At 43.0% G+C, this 19187-nt stretch overlaps 1 protein-coding gene across 1 annotated transcript in view; it reads right to left on the reverse strand.

Moving 5' to 3' along the window:
• The window catches only part of ccser1 (coiled-coil serine-rich protein 1), a 1096421-nt gene extending 1081255 nt beyond the window's left edge, over positions 1-15166 (reverse strand). The window contains exon 1 of the mRNA XM_069925709.1: positions 14996-15166. The gene's annotated coding sequence lies outside the window, so the exon portion shown is untranslated. The remainder of the gene's footprint in view (positions 1-14995) is intronic.
• Positions 15167-19187: the final 4021 nt, after the last annotated feature.

Here is a 19187-nt window from a genome sequence, read left to right on the forward strand (position 1 = left end):
TCCACTAATCTTGCCCTCCTACCACCTCTAATGAAACTCCTTTCCCCTCCCTTGTTACCAAGCCTCTATGTCCAATCAGCTTTCCTTTCAGGGGGGGGGGGGGGGGCGGGGGGGTCCCTCGCCGATAATCAATCACCCTCACGGATTCACAGTTTTCCTCTACATTTTCTTCCAACAATTTACTTTCATATAAATAAAACATCCTTGCATTTCCTTGCCTCCCTCAACACTGATGATATTATCAGGATTTAGATCAAAAACAAATAATATTTGCAGTGTCTGCAGATATGGCTTCCTAACCAGCATTGACATTCCTCATGACCTTGTATTTTAAAAAAAGCTATAAAATTGTGGCCAAAAATGAAAGGAATATATATATGTAAATAAAGATAGAGGTGCATAAATTAAATTAAATAACTCAACTTCCTCTTTTTAATTTAGTATAACGGTTATTTAGTTAAATAGCATTTGCCAACTTTTTTTGATTCAATTCATTAAAGTGCAGACATATAGCAACCTCTTCCCACAGCCAGGGTAATATTTTTTTCCCCAATAAGAGCAGGCACGAAGAGCATTTTACTTCTAACTCATCAGTGCGTGAGGGAGCTTTGAAACTGAAGTGATGGAACATACCAGCAAGTGAGTGCTACTTCTTCCCACAACAAACATGTTCTGGGACACAGCTATTCATCAAGGTTGTCAAGCTCATTTTTCATCCTTGCACCAAAGTTCTGACAAAGTGGATTCGTGGCTTAATGGTTCATAGACTCAACTCACTGCTCCAAAGGACAAGCAGTTTCTGCTGTAAAACAAACCCTCGTGCACAAACCACATGCTCACCCAATTTCTGAAGCGCAAACCCAAGCCCATTGGGGCTTTCCTAATCCATTGGTTTAGTAATGATGTTTGAATGAATCAAAGCATTCTTTTGCCAGGCAGAGCATTTAGGTGGTGGCTGCTTCTTGTTGTGAAGTCTAAGGATTTGTAATCAATATTTACAAGAGGATTCGAATGCAGAATAAAAATCAATGGTGTAAAACATACAATGGTCCAGATGTTGTATTCAACACTGAAGTGATTGGCAGTTGGTTTTCTTTGTGAACAATCTGTGGTATGAACATCCCTTCCTTGACAATAGTTGCTTAAGCATGCTGATCAGCCAACTAACTTGGAAGCAAACTGAACTGATATTTTAACCATTAAACATATCATGAAATAAAAGATTCAAATATACACAAGACAAAATCCAACATTTCTAAACAATTATCTAAAAAAATAGCATAATTGAATGTTTTAAAGCCAGGGATGTTGCAATGTTGACTTAACATAGAACATTCCAGCACATATAGGCCTTTTGGCCCACAATGTTCTGCCAACTTTTGTAAACCAACTCCACAACAATCTAACATTTCCTTACCTCACAATCCTCTATTTTTAAGTCTCTATTGTCCCATTAAAAAGCCCAGTTGTATCTCATGACCCAAGGGTGACAATCATTCATACATTCTTAAAGTTAATGTATAATTACTGAACACACCAGAAAAGGAAGCAAAACACTGCCTCCCATAAAGGCCCAGATAAATTTTGGCAGCAATTTAATTTCTGCATTTTACTACACATCTGGGTACTCAGGAAGCCTGTCATCAATGTCACACCTTAATGGCTTTGCAATCATTTCTAATGTTCTCATCATTACAATGGTAAAGTCTGAGCAACTATTTGCAGTAGAAAAATTCTCAATCTAAACACATCACTGCCACTTGCAAATGAAGAGAATAATAATTCCTTGACAATGTCCAAGAGAGCAGTAGAAATGTTCATATCCTCACAGTAGCATGTGTTAAGTTGAAGTTGAATGATCACAGAATAAAATTTGCTTTACTTTGAACAGTAACTGAGATATTGTGGCAACATTAAATGCCGGAAAGTGTCAATTTCTTTCCAATAAAGTTCATGATATCATTATTTTGAAATAATCATGCATTTTAAAGAAATTATAATTGATCTGTTTGCTTAGACATGTATATTCTAACTCAACAGAAAACAGAGCCTACAAATAAGCTGCACAAATATTGACCACTACTCATTGTGAGTGGTCAAAAGTATTTACAAGAAAATAGAGAATAGAATCATGAGATTCATTATTAAAAGACAAGTTAAGATCCCAGGTAATAAACATTTATCCATTCAACCAAAAAATGCAATCACAGAATGATCGCGATCTCAAAATCCATTAAATAAAAAGTAATTCACAGCTTACTGAAGCAACTTAAATCAATAGTTCTGGTCAAGCTCAAAGATACACCTGCCATTGCTTGGATACGTATGGGGAAAAAATGCATGCTGTATTAAATGCACTATTTACTATCAACATAACACTGGACAATAAAAGCAACTTCTAGTTCAAACCTTCATTTACGACAATTAATTTGACATTGCGAATAAATGCCAGAGTTTCTGTAGCCTGTACAAATTTAGAATTCTGAATGCTAGCATCAAATATTGATGTAAAAATATTAAGATGCATTTATTTGATTTCAGATCCCATCCCAACTTTCAAAAAGCCTTGAAATTCTCAACTTTGACTTCTTTTAAATGCCGATCCTTTTTTTTTCCCCCACATAAAAGATTTCTTATCACAGAAAATTCACTCAGGCAAACACACACCAAAGCATGCAGTGAAAAAGAAAGTCCAAGAGATTTTCCCCACCCCCCCCCCCCCAATTCTAACAACACAGCTTATAAACACAGGTGCAAACTGCCAAAGGAGAAATCTATTCATACCTTGAGAAGATTTATCGCCCAACTGCATGGAGTGGATTTCCACAGAAGAAAAAAGTAACTATGGAAATAATTTTAGTGTGTTCTTAGATCCTGTATTGGGACTGCAAACTCCAGGAGTTATTTTATGGTTTTGATAAACCTTTGGGAACTGATTACTGCAGTATAATTCACTGGAAGCCAATTGCACCAGTTCCTGTACACACAGAGAGAACTTTTAACCACCAATCCAATGTGGGTATTGTGCACTCAAGGCTCAAAAAGATAAAACTTGACAAATGCAAAGACTGCAGATGCTATAACCTTGATTATGATTAAATAATGTGGAGCTGGAAGGACTCAGCAGGTCAGGCAACGTAATGGGTAGAAGTGGTCGATCAATGTTTCAGGTTGGGACCATTTACACATCTGCTCCAACCTTTATTGCATTGCAGAGTTCAACTGGAACAACACTTGCAGACTTGTTAGAGCTGCTACCTCATGGTCCCAGCACCAGGGTTCAATCTCGACTTTGGGGAATGTGGGATTGCACTTTCTCCTCAGACTTTGACCCATGTTCTATATCCACCAAAAAAAATATATCATTTATGGGTTTCATGGTTTATTGGTCACTGCAAATTGAATCTAGTTTGCAAATGAGCAGGTAAATTGAAGACTAAGGTAAACTGTTTTTGGGAATGTGGGGAGGATAGGTTTTCGTGAATCCATAGAGAGTTGTAAATGCATCTCATGTCATTCCACAAACCAACCTCCCCTCTGACAAATCTAACTATACCTCCCAGTGTCTCAAGAAAGCTACAAAGCTTTCAAAGGGCCCACCCTACTCTGGCCACACTCTCTTTCCATCAGGCAGAAGATACAGATGCTTGAAAGCACCAAACTCCAGATTCGAGGACAGTTTCATTCCTGTCTTTTATATACTGCAAAATGGATCTCACACTAGCAAAAAAGCCTTTGCACTATTTATTTAAACCTGCAGTTTGCTCCACGATACTCTATAATCATGTATTTTTCTCTATCCCCTGCACTATTGATTTAATTATAACCCTACTCCCTCATGGTTGAGTGATTTGTTGTTAATGCACTACCTGCTGTCCAGGTTGACTTGCCTGGATAGCACACAAAATGAAACTTTAGTTTTCTCTCAACCCTCTTTTGGTGCACGTGACAATAAAACAATTCAACAAGTGGGGAAATCAGATGACTCAGTGAGCCAGCATAGGCTCAGCTAACTAAATGCCTTCCTCCTGCTCTATGAAGAAAAATGGAAACATGGCCTTTCCTTGATCAGCATCTGAAGCAGCAGTTTGGTCAAGAGCCAGACATTCTTTTTCTTATTGCATGAGAAACAATTAATCATTTGTTTCCTCTTCCATAGTTATATTATTTTGTGCCCATGTAGGGGCAGGAACAGAAAATGCACTTCATCATAACACGCAGCCTTGGTGTCTATTTTTGTCTTACTTATACACTGAGCACATTCAGTAGTAGACAAGTCAAAACCAAGGGAAAGGTAGCCAACGCTGTATATTCATTTTTACAACTCGTAGGAAAGGATTAAATTCTTGTTGTTAAGCTTTTTTTCCCTCACTTTTAGTTTGAGGCACCAGATATAAAGGTTAGAAATCTTTAAAACAAGAGCAATAATCTTCTTTGTGGTTTGTCACTCAATTTCTGACATTCTCTCAAGTGTGTGAAAATTCACTGAGTGAGCAGCTGATGGATTTTGGTTTGCTACGATTTTGATTTTTTTTTTAAATGTTACATTATTTTTCACCCCCCCCCCTCCATTTTCTCCCCTCTGATCGCTGCTCCCTTTTCCAATGAACAAATGAAACTTTGAACACCCCTCCTCCCTGCTTGAGCATCAGATGTCATCCGTGGGCCCCTGTCTCCTGTCCATTCTGTTCTTGAACTTCCCTGTGCAAATGGAAAGTTGCCCAAATTTTTCGAGGTTGCATCCCATCTCCGCTCGGTGTGTACAAAGTGAAATTTTCCCATTCCATTTTAACACTTATTTTATTTAAACCTTCTGCAAATCCTTCTTAATTGGAGACCCCAAATACAGTATAAATTTGCAGCATCATCTGCATGTCTCATAACTCCAGATGCAATCCTACACCCACTCGAGTTTTTGAACCGAGAACTAACATGTTCAACAGCGATAAATCATTCCAATCATTTCCTAACTAGGTGTTCAGTGTCCTTGATGATTACACAGTATTAACATCTTCAGCTTTCAGATAATTGCAAATAAATAGTTGTCTGTGAGATCCTTATTAAATTGCATATCATTTAGTGATTGGGATTTTACATCTTCCAGTATTGTATTTCAAGTCCTAATTATTCCTAACTCCAACAACAAGATTCCTACCTTGATGAAGGGCTGAAGCCCAAAATATTGGTGATGTATCATTATCTTTGATTATATATATATTTATATAACTACACTGTTTTTGACCTGCTAAGTTTCTTCAGCATTATGTTTTTACTTCAACCACAGTGTCTACAGAGTTTTGTGGTTTTATTTATTCCCAACACCTGCTCACTTTTGCTCTTCCAGGTTATCCTGGACAATTATTCATGACAATAAACCTGATTCTGATTCTTCTGATTATCCATGCCTCTCAGTTCCTCGAGAACCTGGTTTGTTTACCTTCCCAAACATGACCTCAAAATGAAAACACATTCACTTCAGGGAATATCTATTTTCAAAAGTCAAACACTGCTCAGTCATCAGTAATATCTCCCCAGATTCAGAAGTTGCACGTCCAACCCAATAAATTTGAGCACAGAAATGAGGTCTGACCCTCCTGAGCAGACAAGAGACTTTCAGTCAAAAATGCTCGGCTATTCAATTCACTTGAATCTGCAGGGTTTATCTACTGCATCCTTTGCTCCCATTGTGACATTCTCTACGTCACAAAGACTGGAAATAATTTTGGTCATCACCTTCACTCTGTTCCCATGCCCATAATATCTGTCCATGGCCAGAGCATTGCCAAAGCAAGGCCACCCATAAGCTGGAGGAGTAACACCCAATATTTTGTATGGGGATATTCCCACAAGATGGCATTAACATTGAAATTTCTGGTTTCCATTAGACGACTCTCTCATCTCTTTCTCTACCTCATCCCTATGTCTCCTTCCCTCCAGTTCTCTTCCACATCTCTCTTCATTCAGAAAGTTAGCCTCTCCCTTATCACCTCAACTTTAGCCACTTTCAGGTGGCCTGAATACCCCAATGTAAAGCCGCCTAAAATACCTGAATGCGGCTGTTGGGAGGCCACCTGAAAGCGGAGATCCCTGACCCGAGGAGCACTTACCCAACCTTCCTTGGGTAGGCGTATTCTCAGCTTCTGAGAGCTCCCCTAGGCACCTGAAAGCAGGCAGGGCTACGGCCACAGTCGACAGGAGCCAGCGTTTGCTCCACGGCGCCTCTTCCCGCTGTGGACCTTTCAGGTGCCAGAACAGCGCCTTCAGCGCTGCCACCCGAATGTAGTTTTGCACACACCCGCAGCCGCTCCGGAACAGCATTCTCCCAGCTATTCCACCTGATAGTGGCTTTTGTGTCTTCCCACCCATATCTACCAATGACCTCCTGCCTGCAGGCTTGTGCCCCTCCCCCTACCACTTTATTCAGGCACTTGCTTGATATTTGCTCATACCCTGATGAAGGGCTTAGGCCCAAAATGTTGGTTTTGTATCTTTATCACATAAAGAAAGCTGTGTGACTTGCTGAGTTTCTCAGCATTTTTATCTAGAATAGAAAATACTCTTTCTAGTATTCAGCAAACTCGGCAGAAACAGTGGCGAGAGATGCAGAGGTCATGTTCCCGATCAATTCCTTTGGTCTGTTTCTCTCTGCACAGATACTGCCTCACTTGCTGAGCATTTCCAGGACATTTTTTTTTAAACTTTATTTTGGATTTCCAGCATATTATTTTTCTACTGTACAGGATGCACTCATCAATTGCACTCATCAATTTTACACATCAAGCACACACAGCGAGACAATTATTTAGATGATGCAATAAGGGCCGACTTTGGCCAGGAGAACTATCTTGCACTTCTTCGAAGTGATGCCATGACAAGTTAATATAACCGCTTCCCCCACCCCACCCCCAAAGTGAGAAGATACGTTTAAAGTTGCAGTCAAAAAATGTGCCACCTGAGCGATTGCCTGGATTTCAGGTTTTATTGCAGGGCAGCAAATAAGAGGGTGACTGGGGCTTATACATTTTAGTGGTTTCAGATCTTAGCACAAGGTTGCAGATCTGACCAGTGATGGCAGTGGGGAACTGCATAATAAACAAGAGTTGTGGATTGTACGAGGAGGATGTGAAAGTGGGCAATCTTTGCTGATGGTTCCAATAAAGATGGCCACTAATCACCAGTCATAGTGAATTGGCAATGGCCCAACATTTGGGATGCGAGTTTGAATCTCATTGCAGAAACTGTGGAATTCAAATTTGTGTAATTAAATTGTGTAACTGGCAGTAAAGTCCACTTACTTTGGTTGTACTAAAACTACTAAGCATTAGTGAAAACGAGCTAGTTCACAAATATTCTTCAGGGATGCTCATCTGATACTCACAACTCCAGACTAACAAATGCAGCTGGCTCTCAATTACCTTTGTTCCTCTACAGAGTCGTCAAAATGAACAATAAAGAATAGCCTTCCCTGTGACATCCCACATGCATGAACAAAATCCATAGTCCGCTTTTGTTAATAAGCATTCTGCCAACTTTATGAGAGCGATCCAATGGTGTGACTGGCTCCTAAAGTAATTTCAGTAAAGCAACATGCATCTTTCTTCCCAATACTATTTACAACCTTGAAAGTTCACCTGCAAATAATTCACAACTCTCCACCGTCAGACAAAGGATATCAGCACTCATTAACAATTGTTGCTTTTGTTTTCTAATTATAATTGTAGTAACTCAACTTGGATTTTAATCATCTCAGAGACAAAGCCAAATGGGAGTGAAATCAGAAAATAAAATCTTTTAACAGCTTTTATTAAAACATCTGAACATTAAAAACTGTCCTCCAGTATTTCATGGAGGGGGGGGGGGCGGGTTGGAAAATAAAATTTGATTGGAGACCATTTCACAGAACAGGCCAAGTGTTTGGTCAGAATTAGGTGTTAAGAATCATCTTGGAGGTGAGAGGTTTGTGGGTGGAATTCCAAGTCTACAGCATTTGGAATTAAGAAATTTATTGAGATCTCCATGCAAGGACACCTATCAAAGATGATAGTTATGCCAAAACCTTCTGGATCAGATTAGAGAGGAGGAAACATTTTGATATGGTGGTGGGAAATGAAAACAAACTCAAGAAAATAGGAGCTAGGCATTAGGCCCATTAGGGATTTCAAGCCTATCTTGCCATGGCTCAGTCTCCTATTCTGCACTGTTTCTTCTTAACCCCCCCCCCCCCCCCCCCACAGAGGAGTTGAAAGATGCTTGGAAACAAAAAGAGAAATTGAACAGAAACAAATATGGAGAAGATGGGGCAAGGAGTCAAAGGTGGTGAGGTAGGTTACAGGAAGAGTAGTGAGATAAACATGGTGCGAGTTGGAACCAGAAGAGATGGCCAACATAAAGACCAGAAAATAGAAACTCAGCCCCACAATCCTGCCCCACCATTCCATTCGATCATGGCTCAACTCTTCTGCTCAGCTGGTTATCCACAACTCACAAACTTTCAAATGTCTCTCTCAAATGCATCTAATGATCTGTCCTCCACCATCATCCGAGGGAAGATGATTCTACAAATTCACTACCCTTTGAGAGCAAAAGCACCAAGCACTTTAGCTTTAAATGAAGGGCCACTTATTTTGTGGTTACATCCCCTTGATCTAGTAAATGAAGTGCCTAAATAAGGCCAGTTCTGAGCACTTAAAGTCAAGGGGATTCAAGTGGCTAGGTTTCCTTCTTCCCTCCCCTCCCCCCCCCAACCTCTCCAACATTTATGTCAGTAGCAATATCCTGGTTTAAACAGATTAAAACCAAAATAAAGACACAGAACAAAATGGAAATATGAGCACGAGGAACAATCAAAGAAGCCACCTCAATACTTCAAATAAATTAAGATCAAGAACTTACTCCAAATATTCTAAGGAATACATTCTAATTGCCATCACAAAAGATAAACGAGTGATGGTAGAACTTTGCAAGGCTGATATTGGGAGAGTGTGAAGAAGGTGGAATTTTACAAATCCCCAAACACAAATAAATTCAACATTATACCAGTCTTGGGTTTTGGCTGATAATCAATAGCAGGAAGTATAAATCTAGCTTCACACTGTCATCATGATGACTGATAATACTCATCCAGAACCAATGTTGATGTCCCTGCCTATTCTCTCAATCCTGCTTCAGATGATTCACAGATATTTTCAGTTGAAATCCCGTGACCGTGGGTCTGCGCCCAAGATGGCGGCGCCTATTAATCGGCAGCAGCCACGAAGGGCTGCAGACTCCGGGTAAGTGGAGGACTGGAGCAGGGCACCAGAGAACGGGAAGATCTCGCACCGTCTGAGAGGGAGGAAACGACTCGTGGGGACTGTGGCTATGGCAGTGGACCAGTGAGGGGGCTCTGCGGCTGAGGGACCTGTGCACCCGGTGGACTGCTGGCGACTTGAGGCAAGGAACCTGCGGAAGCTATGGGCTGTTGGAGACTGCTTTTGGGAGACTTGTGCCGGACTGCTGGAGACTGGTTTGAACTGGCTGGAGGGGTACCAGGTATCGGAACTGGGATGGAAGTAGGTGCTGAGGGCACTGAAGGGTTCCTGACCAGGTCGGAGGTTCGGATCTCGAGCTCGGGTTGCCAATAGTTTGGACTGGAGAGACCTGTGAGGAGTACAAACACACTTTTATTAACTTACAACTAATGGCCAGTATTTACAGAGGTCTTCAGGTGAATCTGGGGCAAGGCTAGAAAACAGGGCTTATAATCGGGGCCGGAGCCAAGTGGTGGGGTTGACCGTTTACTTTACACAAAGTGAATTCCAGTTCACTGCAGACCAAGTCAGACTGTAAGAGGCGCTTAAGCAATTCCTGCCAGTGGCAAATCTCTCTGCCTTGCAGCAGGCAAAAATAAATTTCATATGACTGTTTTATTATGACAATAGTTGGAATCTTGAATACCCTCACTGCTGGAATTTATCTCATATTTCACAATGAATCAGTCCCTACAACTTTTTCAAAGGATTCCAAAGATTCACAATAGGCACAAGACTAGAAGGGCTGGATGGCTGTTGTTTGTGCAGTAGCGTTTTATGTCTATAATCAGTCTCCAAATAGGGGTCAAGGGGGAAAAGTCTGCAGACACTGGGATCGTAGTGCAATATACAAAAGTGCTAAAGAAACTTAGCAGGTCATGCTGCACTTATTGTTAGCAAAAAGTAGGCAGGGGCCAAACAAACAGGTGGGGGTGGGGAAGAGAGGAAAGGATGCAAAAGTAAAAAGCTCTCCTCTCCCCACCTTTTTATTTAGGTGCTTGCACTGCTGAAGGGCTCAGACCCAAAACATTTTGTTACCCATTGTTTTCCATAGATGCTGTGTGGCCTCCCAAGTTTCTCCAGCACTTATGCAATTTGCATTTAACTTAGGGTCTCCTATTCTGACAAGATTATCCAGAAGGACAAAGAGACTTTCAATTTCTTAATCTTTCAAGCATTTATCTCAAATTTATCAAATAACCTGGCCTCCAAAACCATCAGGTTCGATATCTCTTTGGGGAAGAAATTTCTAGGCACCTCAGTTTTAAATGAGCTGTCTTTATTTCATAGCGACATGTCCTAGTTTGAGACACTCCCATTTGTAATTAGCTACCCTATCCAGCTCCCTATGAATTTTGTTTTGACACGATCACCTCTCATTCTTCTAAATTCCATTGAATACAGACCCAACCTATTCAACCTTTCCCCATCAGACAGTCCTTCCAGACCCAGGTTCACCTAGGAATGAAGCTTCTCTGATCATCTGCCATGAACTAATCTCTTTATTAAATGAAGTGTTCATAATGCTCCATATGTAATTTCACTCGTGCCTCTTACAACTGTGGAATCGTTTCTTTCCATTTACATTTCAACCCCTTGAAGTAAAAGCCAGCATTTTCTGGCTTTCCTAAATATCTGCTGGTGTTTTGTGCATTTACAAATCCTTTTGTGCAGCATTTTTCCAGTTTTTAAATTGTTTTGGTAATCAATTGCTTTATTACACTTCCATTAATCTTCATACATCATTATTTTTGGGGGGCGATGAAGACAGAACATTTTCAAGTTTTGGCGGTGTTGAGCTGCTCCATGCACTGTCTTTTTGATCTATACTTTTAACTTTATTCATTTATGAACTTTGATATACAGCATGGTTACAGGCCCTTCTGGACCACAAGCCTTTTCCACTTCTTCCTTCAGCTGCCTTGATAGTGTTGATCCCTCAAATGGAACCAACCCAAAGTCTCAGGGTTTGATGTCTGGATAAAGAGTTTCAGCACAAAACGTTAACCATTCTTTTCCTTCCCCTAATTTTTAATTTTTAAATTTAGACATACAACACTGTTACAGGCCAATTTGGCCCTACTATCCATGCCGCCCAAATTGTACAGGAATAATGTACAAACTCATTGCAGACAGTGCTGGATTCACACCCAGGTCCTATCCCGATCGCTGGCACCATAAAGGCAATACGCTCACTGCTACATCAACTGTGCCACCCACTTGTGTTCCTCCAGTAGTGTGTTTTCAATTCAGTTCCAGCATCTGCAGCCCCTGTCATCATCAAGTCTGCAACTGCTCTGCTAGCAGGGGTCACACATTTCTCTTCCAGTCCCACCAGGCCTCACCTGATACATCTAAGTTGCCTGGGCTCCTTGTGCTTCCAATCTCCATTCACACACCAAGTTACAACTGGACAAAATAATCAGAACCAAAGAGACAATGGGGTCAGAGCACCCTGTATGGGGAGGGGGCAAGAGTCTCACCAGTCTGTGCAAGGTAACTGATGGGTGGGATCACAAACTGGGTGAACATGTCTTCCCAATGCATTCATTCTCCTCTGACATCAACGGGGAATACATTAAATGCCAGAGTTCCACTACTGTCAAAAAGAGCCAGTTCTTTTGTTCGTGGTTGAACCTCACCCTTTGCAAGAATTAGGAAAACATTCCTCCACCAGTCTTTAGAAATCACTAATCCTCTCTTTAAAAAGAAAGCCAGTTAAATGTACAAAGCAAAACCTAGAAATGAGATCAAAATGTGTTTTAAATGCAGATGGCAGAAATCCGAGATAAAATAGAAAATGAAGAGCCATGAGTGACTGCAGATGCTGGGAGCAAAAAAAGTTCTGAAGGGTCCCTTCTCCTCACTGTTGCTGCTCAACTTGTTGAGCTCCTCCAGCAGATTTTTTTTTGCCTTAAAAAAAATCTTAAAACATTGAAAACACTCAGCAGGTCAGGTAGCACCTGCAGAAGGATGCACCAGATGAAACGTTAGCAGTGTCCCTTTCCCTTGTCAGGTGGAACCCATTGGTTCATATCACAACTTTGGAATGGCACATTCAGGAAGAATCACTTCAGGGGAACCAGTCCGAGCCAATCTTTACGAAAGGCAGGTAGGATTTGCTACTCACAGAGTTAGTCTGTGTAGATAGAGTGAGTGGCCTCTCTTGTTGCGCCTGCATTAACTGGCATTACATTCCAATTGCTGGAGTTCAGGATGTTTTGGAGAGGGAAGGAACGAGGAGGGGGAAAGGTATGTTCACCAATCAAAAAGATGCAGTTCAAATTATTCATGACAGTCAATGAGCCTTTATGTAGGGAGGGAAGATTCATCGGAGAAATTTGGAAACATTGAGCACATTTTGTTGAAAATGCTGAGTTTCGGGAGGGGTGGATGGATAGAGTTTGATTTGAAAAAGTTAAGCCTGCAGAGATACCTCACTGGACAAGGACCTTACATAGGACCTCCCATCTGGAACACAACCCTCCCCCCCCCCTCCCCCCCTTTTTAAAGGTGCGTAGCCTTTGACTCTACCAGTGCAGATGGTGGAGGAACACAGTGGGAGAAAAATAATTGAATACCAACAACTAAATTGTTTTGTAAAATCTTTATACTTTGAATTACAATATTACTAGTCACAAAATTATTAGTAACTGATTTTCTCATTCTCTTCCTTTAATTACTACTTCATTCTCAAAAAGGTTATAGAGAAGCCACTGTAAAGTCCAGCGTAATCATCCCAATACAGTTACAGTCTAACACCACCTCTGGAGCCCTTTTCTTCGCTCCCCCCACCCCCAACCCACCCCCACCCCCTTGATATATGCAACAGTCCAGAACAGGAACGATAACTGACCATTTCTATCCCGGGATGCTGTCTGACCGGCTGAGTCCCTCCAGCAATTCGTTGTCGACTCAAGATTCCAGTCATTGCAGCGTGTGTGTGTGTGTGTCTCGGGTAGCGTCGCGTCTCCATGTGACAATGGTCTTCGATCTGAGTGACACACGATCCCCGGCTGCGCGCCTGCAAGAGGTGAGATGTTGCCGCCCGCTTGATCAAAGGATAAACCCAAAGGACGAGCACAAACGATGATGCACTTGCTGGAAGATTGATCAAGCCAAGAATTGCCGGAGGAATTTAGTCGGGCAGACAGCGTCCAGGGTTTTGGACCCCTACTCAAGAAGCCGAATCTCAGAGATCCATTCGTCCTCGGCACCGACCTCAGCGCCGACCCTCTCCATGGTCCCCATCCCCAATCCGGCGTTCTTGCAATTCCCAGGCTCCCAGCAACTGAGGGCGGAGCGAGAGTGTGAGGACAGCGGAGCGGGTCGCAGCATCTCCTGAGAGTTGGTGGCAATCCATCTGGTCCGCCAGCAGAAATGTGAGGAGGACATCTGCCTTGTTGACCGAGACCGGCCGATGTGCGCGGCTCAGAACCAGCGCCTTCTGATGCGAGCCGACTTATTACGGCTCTGCACCAGGGATGCCCTTGCTCGCCAATGGGCCTCAGCAAGATCCGAGCTCTCTGGAACGGGCAATAAATGACCAAGAACCAGAGGGGAATACTTCACAATCTCAGCACCCTCCAAGCCACCCAAAGACATCCAAAGGGCCAAGTGCGCACGAGGGGAATGGAATCGACTCATCTGGGTCCATTTTAATGATTGGCTTCCAAACCCACTGAAACTTTCTTTCTTTCACCCGCCCTGTCTGCAACAGCTGTCAAATCGTCTCGTCGCAAATGCAGGCGGTCCAATTTTTGACATTTCTCCATGCAACTGATGGGAACCGTCAAGCTTTTATTTCCCCAGCGACCCAGGAAACACGGGCAAGGTTGGAACTTGGATTTAAACTTTATGCACTTCTGGGAAGGAGGATGACCGAGCCTTCCACCGACGGCAGCTCCATGCCCACACCGTAACACTCCAGAAATCAGTCACAGACACGCGTGGGGTTTTGCAAACAATTAGCCGACGAGATACCTCGAGTGCATTTCAACGGGCTGTCGATTTCTTTGGTTGAAAAGAAAATGCACGGAGTGGCTCCTGAGTAAAAGCAAGAGATTTCAAACACTCATGGTCCAGCCTGGAAACCCCAGTGGGAGGAAGTAAGAAACGACTTCTCCGTCAAATACCAGTGTGCAACTTTCAGAAGCAAGCCCCCAAAAAACCTTAAAATGTTTCTGATCCAAATGTAACCCCACTGATCGTTGGGGGAAGGCAGATGAACGACCCTGCCGTGCGAATGCACCAGAGCTGGAGCAACGGTGCGCTTGTTATTGGGGTCCTATCATGGCAGGATTGGTAACAAAAGGGAGAGGGTGGATATTAAACCACATTAATCCGATATGGTCATGCCACCTTTTCTCTGGTAATGGGTGCTATGGAGCCCCGCGCTTGCGCTGTACTCCCAGGCAGGATGCAATGTGTACTGTAAGGCTTGGGCGTCTATTGGAATATTATTCTCAACATTCAACGCTAACAGCCCGTGACTGAACGAACAGAGAAGGCTTGCACCTCAGCCTGCCTCTGCTTCCCGTTGCCTCCGAAGGGGAGAGGAGGCGAGTGGCTGTGGCAGAGACTGGGCCCTGTGAGTGTCTCAGAGAAACATTCAGATACATTCTGCGCCACCTGACACTTTCCCGAGCCAGCCCTCGCACAGACAGAGAGAGAGAGCCCGACATGCGGAGAATTTCTCCTCTTACCTGGGTTGTCAGCTCAAGCCCGCTGTTCGTTATCCGCCTCCTTGCGCAGGTAGGTGGGATCCATTGAAGCCGGCGCCGAGAGTGGGAAGTTTTTTTTTTAAATGGACGGATTTAAAGGTGAATGCCCAGTTCTTTGTACCTCGCTCACTGGCTGAAACCTCCGCCTCCGCCTCCTCCTCTTCCGTGTACATTCAGTCGCTGACGTGCCCAGCGTAGCCCGAGAGCACAGCGCTCCCCCCGGGTCCTAGAGGAATCCGAGTGATTTGCACACCTAGCTGGGAGACAAAATCGTCAGGCACACACAGCCCCAGAGGAACCGCTCGGAGCGCACACACAAAACCTGGCCTCAACCCACACAACCGCATGCAAACACGCTGAGAGAAAAATCAGGTACACACACAAAACCAGATGTGAACGTTAAAACATATACATACAACGATGTACAAGCAGATCCAAACAGAACACTGATAAACACATACACACCATGCAAATAAAACAGCACACAAAGATACATAGAGAACTGCTGACAAACACGCAAGACCGACACAAATGCAAATAAACTTGCATCTTAACAAAACAAACAGATTTTTAAAACCCTCCCCTGACATGAAATTCTGTTAGGAGCCTAAAATTTAGATGTCAGGGTGGTTACAGTCCCTTCCAGCCCTTCCCACCCGCCCCCATACACAGTCCCCATACGTTTTGAAGGGTGGGAAGAAACCAGAGGAATTTCATGCAGATACAGAGAGAAAGGACAAACTCCTTCCAGGAGTGCCAATTTTAAACCTGGGTCACTGGCAATGTAATCGCATTCTTCTATGTTAATTGTGTTGCCTTATGGCCTAACTTTAGACCTGAGGCTGAGTGAATGAAGGTAGGTAGGAGTCAATCTGCTCTGTTTAGTTTCTTTGCTGTTCTCTTTCCTATTTAATCATCCTTAAAATTATAACTATCGTTACCACAGAACTGAAATTGAAATCAAAGCAGAATGCAAAACAAAGAAACCAATATTAGAAAGGAAAAAAATCAATTCCACTTTTATTATTTTGGTGATGGAGTTAACCATATAACCATTTACGGAGCGGAAACAGGCCATGTTGGCCTTTCGAGTTGCGATGAAAAATGAAAGAGCATTAAAAATAGGAGTGAGAGAAGGTCACCTCGCCTTTCAAACCAGTTTCGCCATTCATCATGTTCATGTGACATTCTCTTCAAGTCAGCACCACCATTCAATACCATCCATGGCCGATCACGTAAACTCACTTCCTGCTTTCTCTCCATACCCCTTGATCCCTTCAGCCATAACACCACCCGTCCAACCCCCTTTTGAAAAGTTATATATGTAGGAAGGAAGTCTGAAAACTGAAGAAGAGATCAACACAGATGTTACTAGGACTGCTAGGCTTAAGTTATAAGGAGAGACTTGATTGGTTGGGGATTTTTACCTAAGAGCATAGGAGTCTGAGGGATAACCTTATCGAGATGTATAAAATCATGAGGGGCATAGATCTTGTTTCCAGGTTGGAGAAATAAAAAGATTCTTTTTTTGTTTGAAAGTGAGAGGAGAAAGATTGAAAATTGGCATTTATTTGGTACAGAGAGTGGTGGTGGGTACATAGAACAAGCTACCAGAGGAAATGACAAAGACATTGTTCAGAAGGCTCTAGGACAGATGCATGGATATGAAAGGTTTAGAGGGGATATAGGCCAAATGAAGGCAAATTGTTCTGTCTCAGAGAGGCAACTTGGCTGGCATGGACAGATTAACTTGTTTTTGTTCTGTATGACTATTATAAAAGTGGTTAACAAGGCAATTAGAGCGCCATTATTCTGATCTGTCAGTTAGTAGCAAGGCAGTGGGATATGCCTGACAGTGACAGATCAGGCTGTACTCATGAATAGAGAAAAATTGTCCCACCATGAATGACTGGCAGCAGAAATGAGCAGCTACCTCAGATACAGAGAGTGCACCATCCACCACTCCATAATTTAACACCTTGTCTGGATGGCCACAACTTGCCACAATTGTAGATGGGATCTTCCCACCCCTCTTGGGGCCCATCTCTCACAATGAGATTCTTCACAAACCTCTGGATCAACCACATTGAGCTATGCAATAAGACCAAACACAACCTCAGGCAAGCACTGCCCCCAACATTCATCATCTCCACCAGAGTGACCAGATCTCTCACAAGTATATAATGATAGGTAATGCTGGAAACATCAGCAGGTCCATCAACTCATCCCCATGGGAACCCTGGCCTGACCTACCACAGATTTTACTTCTGTCCTATGCTATCTCTCCTTACCAGTTCTGATGAAGGGCCTTTAACTGAAACATGAACTCTGCTCTTCTTTCCACAGTTGCTGTTTGACTGGCCGAGGATTTCCAGGTTTTTTTTCTGTTTAGGGGAAATGACATCTGATCTGACCTTGTGAGACTTGAAGAATATCAGTCAGAACTCCTTTCACTCCATGAAACTCTGAAGAATGCAGATCTGGTCTATTCAATCTTTTCTCATACATTTCATTGCTCTTGGAAACAGTCTAGTAAATCTTCAATGGCAATTTGATCATTTTTCAAGGAGAGACCAGAACTGCACACAAAGCTCTCAGGTGTGATTTTAGCCAACATACCACATTGCCTTCCTAATCACTTGAACAATAAAGTTCTTTGGCTTGGCTTCGCAGACGAAGATTTATGGGGGGGGTGTGGGGGGGGGTATGTCCACGTCTGCTTCAGGCTCGTTGGTGACTGACAAGTCCGATGCAGGACAGGCAGGCACGGTTGCAGCAGTTGCAAGGGAAAATTGGTGGGTTGGAGTTGGGTGTTGGGTGTTTCCTCCTTTGTCTTTTGTCAGTGAGGTGGGCTCTGCGGTCTTCTTCAAAGGAGGTTGCTGCCCGCCGAACTGTGAGGCGCCAAGATGCATGGTTGGAGGCGATATCAGCCCACTGCCGGTGGTCAATGTGGCAGGCACCAAGAGATTTCTTTAAGCAGTCCTTGTACCTCTTCTTTGGTGCACCTCTGTCTCGGTGGCCAGTGGAGAGCTCGCCATAGAACACGATCTTGGGAAGGCGATGGTCCTCCATTCTGGAGATGTGATCCACCCAGCGCAGTTGGGTCTTCAGCAGCATGGATTCGATGCTTGTGGACTTTGCCAGCTCGAGTACTTCGATGTTGGTGATGAAGTCATTCCAATCAATGTTGAGGGTGGAGCGGAGACAGCGCTGATGGAAGCATTCTAGGAGCCGTAGGTGATGCTGGTAGAGGACCCATGATTCGGAGCCAAACAGGAGCGTGGGTATGACAACGGCTCTGTACACGCTGATCTTTGTGTGTTTCTTCAGGTGGTTGTTTTTCCAGACTCTTTTGTGTAGTTTTCCAAAGGCACTATTTGCCTTGGCGAGTCTGTCGTCTATAAAGTTACAGAGCATGGAAATAGGCCCTTCATCCAAACTCATCCATTGCTGACCAGGTTGCCCATTTGAGCTAGTCCACTTGCCAATGCTTATTCCAGTGTCTGAGATCATTGTTCTTTCATTTAATTCTCCCTTGCCTCCCTTATTATTAACATTGTTTCTTCCATCAGACTCAGGAAATTTAACAAGCCTCTTCAAGTCCTCATCCCCTCATTTTAAATCTCCTGACATAATTAGGAATCAGAACTTCCATTGTACAGGTAAACAAAAGGAGTTTAAATGCTGGGGGGTAAAAATTATCCACTACACATCATGATGGAAGAATTCAGCAGTTTGTGTGTTGCTCCATTTTTTCCGGCATCTGCATGTTACCTCTCAGGACTTGTGCACAAGGAAACCCAGGCCCCTTAGAACATCAGCATTTCTCTATCAGTCATAATTTTTAAACATCCTGCTTTTCAGGTTTGTCCACCAAATTGGATGATCTCACATCCTTAATGTGTTCCACATGTTGAGTTTTTGCTCACTTATTCTCCTTGTCTACATGTGATTGACACCTTATTACATCCTCATCACATTCACACAAGTGCCAAGATTTATTTTCCACATAATCATTATTAGATTTGGAAATAGTGTTATGTCTGCTTAGCCAAACTGTTGATATGGACTGTGAATGGCTGGCGCCGAAACACTGATCTGTGCAGTGTCCCACTAATAATAACCTGACAGCCTCCTAACTAACTCCTCCTCTTTGCTTTCTGTGTATTAATCA

The sequence above is a fragment of the Narcine bancroftii genome, chromosome 3, assembly GCF_036971445.1.
Source record: "Narcine bancroftii isolate sNarBan1 chromosome 3, sNarBan1.hap1, whole genome shotgun sequence".
Classification (NCBI taxonomy): Eukaryota; Metazoa; Chordata; class Chondrichthyes; order Torpediniformes; family Narcinidae; genus Narcine; species Narcine bancroftii.